The 12,032-nt window shown below is 33.4% G+C and overlaps 1 pseudogene; it reads left to right on the forward strand.

Moving 5' to 3' along the window:
• Nucleotides 1-9,511: 9,511 nt before the first annotated feature.
• Nucleotides 9,512-11,747, forward strand: LOC146999497 (uncharacterized; annotated as a pseudogene).
• The last annotated feature ends 285 nt before the right edge of the window (nt 11,748-12,032 follow it).

Consider the following 12,032-nt stretch of genomic DNA (forward strand, 5'->3'; position numbering starts at 1 on the left):
CTGCCCAAGTTATTTTAATACTTTTGAAATATATATACTAAAAGAAAAATTAAAATTTATTAATATATTTGTCAACCTTGATTTTGGCATAAAAGTCTGCAGAATGCTTCGCAGTTTTTAAGCACACAGAGGCACTGCAATTCTTTCTTATTTCTTGATTTGAAGTTTTCTGCAAATTTTTTTTTATTATTATTAAAATATTTGTATTGGCACACATACAATGTTTGTATAGTGACTTCAGATGTGGATAAGTTTTGCGAACACTCTCGTTTGTTCTACTGGCGTCGCTGAATTTTGCGATGAATGCATCACATTTATTGCCGAGTATCACCTTCCAGATTTTTCATACTGTTAATGTATACATTAGCAGCGAATTATTCTCCTCTTTCCTCAGATATGCTACGGCGATAAACAATAACCATTCACTAAAGATTTTGCGTAAATTTCCACTCATAATAATTTAAATTGCGAAAATCTCACAATTACCATCTAAACACACTAGTTGGCACCACAATTTTTTCGAAAGCGCGCCGTAGTAGTCAAAAGTGGGGTACGCCGTCTTGCCAGGTGAAACTAGTCGATATTTTCGTGACGTCAAAAATTCGAAAAGTGGGGTAGGGTTTGACGCGAACGGGTCTCCCGTATTTTATGCCCTTATGACTATGCCTCTATGCGCTTTACACCCACGTCTGAACGCACCTTAACATTCCCTGTGTACCAAACTTCCACATGAACGAAGCGAAGAAGGAGTTTTTATTTTTCTGTGTGTCTATCTGACATATGAAAAAATAAATGAGCTGTATGTGTTGCAAACTAAAGTGGAGTTTGTTGATAATCATACACTTAGCAATGTGGACTTCGCAATGACGTGAAATGTGATCATTATTTAGTATTTATAAGCAACTGCTAAGCACTAAGAAATCTAGAAGAATCAAAACTTTTTGTGTAATAATAATGAAGCGTATATGATGAATTGCGTAAATTAACACCAAATTATTTAAATATTTCTGAGCCAGAAATCCTGTTTCTGTGTAATGTAACAAATTGGTTTTTTGCTGAAGTGCGCCTGGAAACAGAGCCAATCTTATGCAGTACATTAGGTAAGTCTCATGAACAATATGTCATTGTAGTGTCGCTTCAGTTCCGTTAAGTTTCTAATTAAATTTAGTTAAAGCGGAATGGCAACACCTTTTAGTCTCCGCGAAGAACGGAGTAAACAAACTTCGAGTTTTTGTCACGCGATTGAACGTGCATGTAAAATGTAAATAAATCTTATGAATAAGAATCTATAACATCGTAAGGAATAAAATATTGGTTCCATAGGAGTCAGAGAAGTGTTATTTTTCTATATTTGCACACCAGACACTTCACTGGTGTATCCCGGCGTGATCGAATTCTACAATGGCTGACGAAGACGAAACCGAAATTAAAGCAACAACTGCATCTGTCGCCAAGGTAAGCGTTAAAGTTCCTCCTTTTTGGAAGCCAGATCCTAAAATATGGTTTATTCAACTAGAAGCACAATTTAGAAATGCAAAAATTAGTGCAGATCAAACAAAATATGATTATGTTATAAGTTCCATTGAACCCGAAATTTTGTCACAGGTATCTGATATTTTGCTAAGTCCACCACAAGATAATAAATATGAGGCAATTAAAAATAGACTAATTTCATTATATGCTGATTCAGAGACTCAAAAAACCCAAAAATTACTGAGTGAGTTAGAACTGGGTGCCATCTCAATTACTGTGTGAGATGCGTAATTTGGCTGGCGATAAAGTAACAGATACTTTCCTAAAAACATTGTGGCTACAACGTTTACCCGTTAATATGCGTAGCATTATATCTGTTAGTAGTGAAGATTTGTCAAAAGTGGCTACAATGGCCGATAAGATTTGGGAATTAAACCCTGTTACTCCCCAAATAGCTGCTGCATCATCCATAACGGTAAAAACGGAAGTGATTGAAAGTTTACAAAAACAGGTTAGTGAACTTAGCTTACAAGTTTCTGCTTTAAACAAGCAACGCCACAGTCGTCCCTATTGTCGTAACCGATCCAAATCACGAGATAGGAGTTACAGTGGTAACAGATCTAGTGATATTTGTTACTATCATAAAAAATTCGGTGATAAGTCATTTAAGTGTAAACAACCCTGCAACTACTCATCAACATCACAGACAAATAGTTCGGAAAACCAGCTCCCCGTCTCTCATTGACGACGGAGGGACAAGAGGTGCAGCTGAATCGTCTTTTCATCAGTGACAAAGAATCGGCTACCCAATTTTTAATAGATACTGGGGCAGAAATTTCTGTCATTCCTCCCTTGCCTTCAAATAAAAAAAAACATCTCAAAATTAGAACTCTTTGCTGCAAATGGTACGAAAATTAAAACATATGGCCAAAAATTACTCAAGCTTGATCTTGGACTCAGACGATCATTCACATGGCCTTTTGTAATTGCGGACGTAAACAAACCGATAATAGGCATGGATTTTCTTGGAAATTTTAACCTTTTGATAGATTCTAAAAATCGCAAGTTGATTGATGGTACTACATTCTTAACAACCAATGGAACTCCTTGTTTTCAAAATAACAATAATAATATTCCGATTTTAAATGCCGTAAATGATCCATATAAACGTATCATTAACGATTTTCCGGATTTGTTAAAACTGAATGTAGTTAATAATAAAGTTAAAAATCATAACATCGAACATTATATCGAAACCAGAGGTCCACCAGTTTTCGCTAAAGCCAGGAGACTGTCAGCTGAGAAACTTAAAGCGGCTAAAAAGGAGTTTGAATTTATGCTCCAAATGGGTTCATGCAGACCATCCAAAAGTAACTGGCCGAGCCCACTACATCTCGCTATGAAGAAATCAGGTGATTGGAGACCTTGTGGAGACTATCGAGCGTTAAACAACGTCACGATTCCTGATAGATACCCTCTCCCATTTTTAACAGATTGCAGTTCCATTTTAGCTGGAAAAAGAGTTTTCTCATCCATAGATCTCATTAGAGCGTACCAACAAATTCCAGTTCGCGAAGAAGATATACCGAAAACGGCCATTCTCACTCCCTTTGGCTTATTCGAGTTCCCATTCATGACGTTCGGCCTACGAAATGCGGCCCAAACGTTCCAACGTTTCATGAACAGTGTGTTGAATGGACTAGAATTCGTGTTTTACTATTTGGATGACATTCTAATAGCCTCTCCAGATAAAGAAACTCACCAAAAACATCTACGAGCAGTCCTTGAGAGACTAAACGAATATGGCCTGTGTATTAATGCGGCAAAGTGTAAATTTGTTCAAACAAAACTTGCATTCCTGGGATACAAAGTGTCAGCTGAAGGACTTACACCTCTTTCAACGAAAGTAGATGCCATCAAAAATTTCCCAGAACCAAAGTCATTTACTAGTTTAAGACGATTTTTTGGTATGGTGAATTTTTATCCCAGATTCATACCAAATTGTGCGAAACTGCAACAACCTTTAACAACAATGCTCAGTGGTATTAAAAAGAACTGCAGAAAAGAAATAACCTGGACGGCAGAAACAAGAAACGCTTTCCAGATCTTAAAAGAGGCACTTATTCATGCCACAAACTTAACTCACCCATCCGAAAAGGCTGAAATATCGCTAACAACTGATGCTTCCGATACTGCCATTGGAGCCGTTTTACATCAGATTGTGAATAATGAAAAACAACCCTTAAGTTTCTTTTCCCGAAATTTGACATCAGCACAACAAAAATATAGTGCCTACGACAGAGAACTCTTAGCCATCTATACAGCAGTAAAACATTTCAAATACATCTTAGAAGGGCGAACTTTTGCAATATACACGGATCACAAACCACTAACATTTGCCTTCCAACAAAATTTGGAAAAAGCTTCGCCACGACAAGCTAGACAACTGTTATATATTGGCCTAAGGCTCCTCTAAACCAGGCTGAATCACCAACGTTTATCTCTTGGCGAGGGAGTGAACGCGCTGCCAATTTTGGCGCGTTTATCGCACACGCTGGCTGAATGTCTGCTGTTTTTTTAAAGATTTATTTTATAGACGCGCGGTATTCAGCGCATATAAACTTTTCGGATAATTTATTAATTCTCGAATAGTATATAGACGTTTTCACTTAAATAAAAATTTCGCGTATATTTTGTAAACATATTCAAAATAACTTATTCTTTAGATGTTTCAGTTTCGTTAGCAGACTATAATAAATAAGATATGAATAAAAACTTTCAATAGTGTCAAATGGGGAAATAGTTAAAGCGTAGAGTGTGCAAATAAATTTATCTTAATGACATTTTAACAAAAATTTCCATAAAAACACTGTAAATTCATACTAAAAAAATAACTTAAGAATATGTTGTCATTTAAGTCTGAGGTACATGGAAATAATTGTGCAAGATTCTGAAGAAACACTTTCTTTTAAATGTGTGAAATATTTCATAACATATATGGAAGAAGAAAGTACAGCATTCTGTGTTTTGGATGCTTTTCATCAAATGTAATATAAATGCGAACTAGAAACCGTAATAAAAAGTCCTTCCTCTTCAATCAGATCACCTTTGTGTTGCATTGTATTTGTAATACTTCTAAAAATCCAGTTTTTACCTAAATTAAAAAAACAGTTATTCCATAAAAGATAATAACTTTGAATGTATATAGAATGAATTTTGTAATTTGAGTTATGTTACAAAATAATTCATAGTTTATATATTTTATACTAATAATTTAGATAAAACCTGTCCAATTTAAGAATGTGTGTTAACCACATTCTTAAATTGTAAAAGGACGACTTAACCACATGTAATTCATTTCAAAGCATAAAAGAAAGCTTATTTTTTATTTTACACAGCAACAGCATTTTCATGCAGTCAAGTTTTTTTAACTGCTAGTTATTATACACAATACTTAATTTTAAACCCATTCTTATTAGAAAGCATAACTAGAAACTTCTTTTTAAAGCACCACAGTGATTGCAAAGAATGTTGTTAAATTTACAAAAGTATTGAAGATATATTGAACAACATTATAACAAGAAAGTACAGTACAAAATATGTAAATTGCATAACTTCTTTTTTAGTATTTGCATAGTTTCCTCCAAATGAACCTTAATGGGAAGTTATCTTGCGAAAATTTAAAAGTATTAAAATGGCCTCTATTTAAGATGTAACTGCATTTATAATTATTTTGTAATTGCGAATAGATTATATTATTGCAATTAGATTATGCACTTACAACATAATTGCATAAAGTAATGAAATTAAGAGTTCACAGATACAATGTAATATAATTACAATGCAATTACCTAAATTGTAATTATAATCACTTATTTAATACCACAATATTATTACAATCACAATGTAATTTAAATTGGGTACTATATTTGCATACCCTCCACTCAAAAGGAGGTACTGATAAGACTGGAAGTTATTATCAACAAAAAGCCTGTTCAGGACAGTTTGATGACAATTTCCACCGGGCGAAAAGTACATTCTTAAGCCCAGGCAAATCATGACAATAAAAATCATTTAGTCTTATGATTGACTATATTTTAAACCCTAAATTTGAATTCTGCACCAAATTATTTACCTATATTTTAACATACTTTATGAATTATTAGAAGCGATATGGCAAATATCTTCTAAAAATAACTGTAAAATATTTGTATCCATTAATTGATTCAGATACACACTTTTATTATTTAAGTATATCAAAATAACAGTTTCATGTTCCTGAAATACAAAAATTATGGAAAAAGTTAAAGTAATATTCTTAGAAGCATATGATATTAGTCACCAGATGCAAAATTATAGTTAATTTTTTGCCCTAAATACAATTTTACTACACAGTAGTCAAATATGTAACTTAATAACATGTTATATAAAAAATTAATGATAATAAGTTTATCAGAAATGAATTAATTCTGCAAATAAACTTTCTGCACTTGAAAATTTTCTACACCTGAGGGGAGGGAGAGATCTAGTAAAATTAGATTTATTATAACTTCAGTTGGACCAAACACCTTCTCTCTATATATATGCATCACTAAAGAAATTATCATGCTTAAAAAACAGATATACCATACCAGTTTTCTCCCCTTGTTACACTTTACATTGAGAAATAACAAACCGTACAACACTGAAAAATACTATCCTTGAAATTTTGTTTAAATGAAGAAACACACACCATCTTTTTATTTAAGCATTACACTTCAAAAACAGATACACATACCAATTTATTTTCACTAGCCTTTATACTGATAACATGCCATATAAAAATGAAAAGAATTATCCTTGAAATTTAGATAAAATGAAGTAACACAATGGGAAAATTTATGCACACGGACATCTTTTTTCTATTGCATGTTGTCTGACATGATCCACAAGTGCCTAAAAATGTACCCAAAAAAACGCATTTCAATATTAACAAAAAATTGTTTACAGATTAAAATTCATTCATTTCATACCAGTATTATAAAGATCATGCATGAAACAAATCTGCTTTCCCATACTTTTAAGTAAAACTTTTATACTGGAAAATAGACTATATTTCTATATATTAGAAACAAGAAAATACTAATTTGAATGTTCTGCATTCATTTCTAAATCTTTACTCCATTGCCAAATTGTATAATACTGTGATTATAAATAAACTTGCACAATCCTTGCAATTATTGAAGTCAGATTATATATATTTTGTCTCACACTATTCAATTTATTCTATTGACTTCAGATGTCAATGTCAAAATTCTGGAAGTTATTTTAACCAAGAAACAGTAGTGGGCACCGTGCATAAACAACTCATCTAACTTTTTAACAATAGTGATTATAAAATAAAGAAAAAATTATATATCATTCCAACGATATTGCAACTATAGTATAATGTTACATATATCTTTAGCAAACATTCAGATTTTATCTTGACTTTCCAAATTATTATTTATTTTTTAATAAATTTCAATATGTTAATGATTTTCATGTTACATTAGGATAAATTCCACAATTAGCACAGGAAAACAAAATCCGCGCTTTATATTAGAAGAGAAATTTCTTTTCCATATTCAAAACATCTACATGGCGATGTTTGGCGACGGGTACATTAACCCTAGACTAATTTAATTATAGCTATTATTACAGAAATTAGCAGATACTCAGGTTATTGTACACAAGAATTTCACTTTACTTGCACATTATAAACATCAGAGAAGATATAAACTCTAAATGAAGGCGTAATTAACATTATACTTACTAAGCAAAGTTCAGCGCCTGGACCAGGTTTCCAATTGTCTCTTCGGCAATTATTTACCCATATTTTTCTTCTTTCTTCATTTTTAGGAAATTTTACCAATGTATGACCTTTCCGTGAATGATTTGAACAATTAATAGCTGTACATCCGCCCATTTTACACAAAAAAAACACAAAAAATTGTTGCATCGTAACCACTCAGCCGCCATTAAATCTCCCACTTGGGAGCGCGAATGCCTGATGATTCAGCCTGGTATATAGGAGCCTTATATTGGCCAGTTCTCAACCGATATCCGATTCATACAAGGGCATGAAAATACCGTCGCCATTTCTGTACCATCTGCAATAGACTTACAAACTATAGTAGACTGTCAAGAAGATGACGACTTGGAGACACTAAAAAACAACCCAAACTTAAAAATCCTACAGATCCCTATACCGGACAGCGACAAGAAAATTTACTGTGATACTTCTACAAATTATAATCGACCATACATCTCTGCAAAGTTTCGGCAGAAAATATTTTCTTCAATCCATAATTTATCTCATCCTGGAATAAGATCCACGATAAAATTGATAACACGACGTTTCATATGGCCCAATATGAATAAAGATATGCCAACTATGGACTAGAGCATGTTTATCTTGCCAAAGATCTAAAGTTCACAGACATACACATTCATCTTTGGGAGAATTCAAAGTACCTCCACACAGATTCCAGCATTTAAACATAGATCTGGTGGGTTCGCTACCTCCTTGCAAAGGATTCAAATATCTTCTAACCATCATCGATCTTTATACACGATGGATCGAAGCGGTACCGTTAGAAGATCAATCAGCAGAATCTATTGCTAAAGCTTTGATTTATACTTGGTTTACACGCTTTGGAATTCCGAATCGCATAACATCTCACCAAGGTCGGCAATTTGATAGCCAACTTTTCCAAGCTTTAGGAAAATATCTTGGTTTTCATACAAACACTACAACTGCGTACCATCCACAGGCAAATGGCCTGATCGAAAGGCAACACCGAACTTTAAAAGCAAGTCTCAAATGTCATCTACTCGAATCAAAATCATGGTTGGAAGCATTGCCTTTCGTTCTTTTAGGCATAAGATCTGCCATTAGGAAGACTTAGGTTGCTCATCCGCAGAACTTGTATACGGAACTCCTTTAGCATTACCTGGTGAATTCTTTTCAACAGTACCTCATATGAAACAGTCTGAATTTTCTCAAAACGTTCAGAAAATAATAAGAGCTATGAAGCCAAGTTCTACCACCACCCATGGAAATAGAACAGTCTTTGTTTCTAAACATCTTTCCAACTGTTCTCACGTATTCCTATACAACAACATTAATAATTCGTAGCTACAGCCTATCTTGGACCGTATCCTGTAAGAGCAAGAAAGGATAAGTACTTCGATATTGAAATCCAAGGAAAAGTTAAAAGAGTTTCAATAGACAGACTAAAGCCATGTTTCCTAGTGCAAGATTCTGATATTCCTTTTCAAAACACCCATTCCAAGAAAGCGGAACTTGGGGAAACACCTGCGCTCAAGAATACTGAAGAAAATTCAGATACTCATCATAAAACCAAGACTACTAAAACCGGCAGACATGTAAGGTTTCCCAGTCACTTTAAAGACTATCTTCCATAATCGCTGTCACTAGGAAGGGTGTGTGTAGTGTCGCTTCAGTTCCGTCAAGTTCCTAATTAAATTTAGTTAAAGAGGAATGGCAACACCTTCTAGTCTCCGAGAAGAACGAAGTAAACAAACTTCGAGTTTTTGTCACGCGATTGAACGTGCATGTAAAATGTAAATAAATCTTATGAATAAGAATCTATAACATCGTAAGGAATAAAATATTGGTTCCATAGGAGTCAGAGAAGTGTTATTTTTCTATATTTGCACACCAGACACTTCAGTCATAATATTTTAATTAAGGTAACTATGCAAGCAACTGAAAATAATTGTGTAATGTCCAGTTGTAGTTTGTGGTGAAATTCAGTTAACTGTCTTATTTTGCATTATGGTAGAGCATAAACATCATCCTGATTTATCTAACAAGCTCTTAGTGCCTTAGGTAAATTATAGATTTATGTAACAAGCATCAAGGTGTGAAGTATAATTTCATTTAAATCAATAGAAAATCCTTTATGTTCATTTAAATATGTGAACGCTCATTAACCTGAGAAAGAAACCTAGTATGTATAAAATATGCAAGAAATAATTTAATAGAAAAACTCATATGCGTGTTCACACAGGAGAGAAACCTTATCTGTGTGAAGTATGTAAGAAGACGTTTAATGGAAAAAGTAATTTAATCAACCATCTGCGTATTCACACAGGACAGAAACCTTATCTGTGTGAAGTATTGTAGGAAGACGTTTAGTAAAAAATGTAATTTAACCAACCATCTGCGTATTCATACGGAGAGAAATCTTACGTGTGTGAAGTATGTATGAAATCATTTACTTGAAAAAGTTGTTTAACCAAGCATCTGCGTATTCACACAGGTAAGAAAACATATATGTGCGAAGTATGTAAGAAGACAATTAGTGAAAAAAAATAGATTAAATAAGCATCTGCTTATTCACATAGGTGAGAAACCTTATGTGTGTGAAGTATGTAAGAAGACGTTTAGTGAAAAGCATTGTTTAAACAGGCATATGCTTATTCACACAGGAGGGAAACCTTATATATGTGAAGTATGTAAAACAATGTTTAGTGAAAAAGGTAATTTAAATCAGCATATGCTTATTCACACAGGTGAGAAACCTTATATGTGTGAAGTATGTAAGAAGAGGAGTTTAAATAAGCACCTGTTTATTCACACAGATGAGAAACCCTATATATGTGAAGCATGTAAGAAGATGTTTAGTCAAAAGGTTAGTTTAAAGAAGCATGTGCTTATTCACACAGGAGAAAAACCTTATATGTGTGAAGTATGTAAGAAGACATTTAATAGAAAAAGTAATTTAAAGAAACATCTGCGTATTCACTCAGGAGAGAAACCTCACATGTGTGAAGTATGTAAGAAATCATTTAATCAAAAAAGTTCTTTAAGCATGCATATGCTTATTCACACAGGTGAAAAACCTTATATGTGCGAAGTATGTAAGAAGGCATTTAGTGACAAAAGTAGTTTAAATAAGCATTTGCTTATTCACACAGGTGAGAAACCTTGTATGTGTGAAGTATGTAAGAAGACATTTAATGGAAAAAGTAATTTAAAGAAACATCTGCGTATTCACTCAGGAGAGAAACCTCACATGTGTGAAGTATGTAAGAAATCATTTAATCAAAAAAGTTCATTAAGCATGCATATGCTTATTCACACAGGTGAAAAACCTTATATGTGCGAAGTATGTAAGAAGGCATTTAGTGACATAGGTAGTTTAAATAAGCATTTGCTTATTCACACAGGTGAGAAACCTTATGTGTGTGAAGTATGTAAGAAGTCATTTAATCAAAAAGGTATTTTAAACAGGCATATGCTTATTCACACAGGAGAGAAACCTTATATGTGTGAAGTCTGCAAGAAATCATTTAATCTAAAAGGTTGCTTAACCAAGCATCTGCGTATTCACACAGGTGAGAAAACTTGTATGTGTGAAGTATGTAAGAGGACGTTTAGTGAAAAGCGTTGTTTAAACAGGCATATGCTTATTCACACAGGAGAGAAACCTTATATGTGTGAAGTATGTAAGAAGACATTTAGGGGAAAAGGTCAGTTAAACCGGCATATGCTTATTCACACAGGTGAGAAACCTTATATGTGTGAAGTATGTAAGAAGACGTTTAGGAAAAAGGGGAGTTTAAATAAGCACCTGTTTATTCACACACATGACAAACCTTATATATGTGAAGTATGTAAGAGGATGTTTAGTCAAAAGGGTAATTTAAACAGTCATATGCTTATTCACACAGGAGAGAAACCTTATATGTGTAAAGTATGTAAGAAGACTTTTAGTCGTAAGTGTAGTTTAAATAAGCACCTGTTTGTTCACACAGGTGAGAAACCTTATATGTGTGAAGTATGTAAGAAGAATTTTTGTCAAAAGAGTAGTTTAAATAAGCACCTGTTTGTTCACACAGGTGAGAAACCTTATATGTGTGAAGTATGTAAAACGACTTTTAGTCAAAAGAGTAGTTTAAATAAGCACCTGTTTGTTCACACAGGTGAGAAACCTTATATGTGTGAAGTATGTAAGAAGACGTTTAGTAGAAAGAATACTTTAAATAGGCACCTGTTTATTCACACAGGTGAGAAACCTTATATATGTGAAGTATGTGAGAAGATGTTTAGTGAAAAGGGTACTTTAAACAAGCATATACTTATTCACACAGGATAGAAACCTTACATGTGTGAAATATGTAAGACTTTTAGTGAAAAGGGTAGTTTGAACAAAGATATGCTTATTCATGTAGGAGAGAAACCTCTAATGTGTGAAATCCACTTAATGAGAAAAGTTATTTAAACATGTGTATGTGTATTCACACAGCAGAGAAACATCATATGCTTATTCACACTGGAGAGAAAATTGTGTGTGGTATGTAAATGTTAATTCGTTTTCATGAAGAGGATTTAAATGTGGATATAAGCATAAGAGATAAATGTTATATGTGTAACGAACAATTTAGAGCGATGACAAAAATGTATATGCTATCTCCAGTGTTTTGAACATATGTTAGAAACAACTTTCACATGCATCTGCAGTAAGCACTTGTCTCTGCAGCTAGAAAATCTCATTTGAGGTCATGTC

This window comes from Stegodyphus dumicola, chromosome 1, assembly GCF_044657685.1.
Source record: "Stegodyphus dumicola isolate Sdum_Otavi_A_Nest chromosome 1, ASM4465768v1".
Classification (NCBI taxonomy): Eukaryota; Metazoa; Arthropoda; class Arachnida; order Araneae; family Eresidae; genus Stegodyphus; species Stegodyphus dumicola.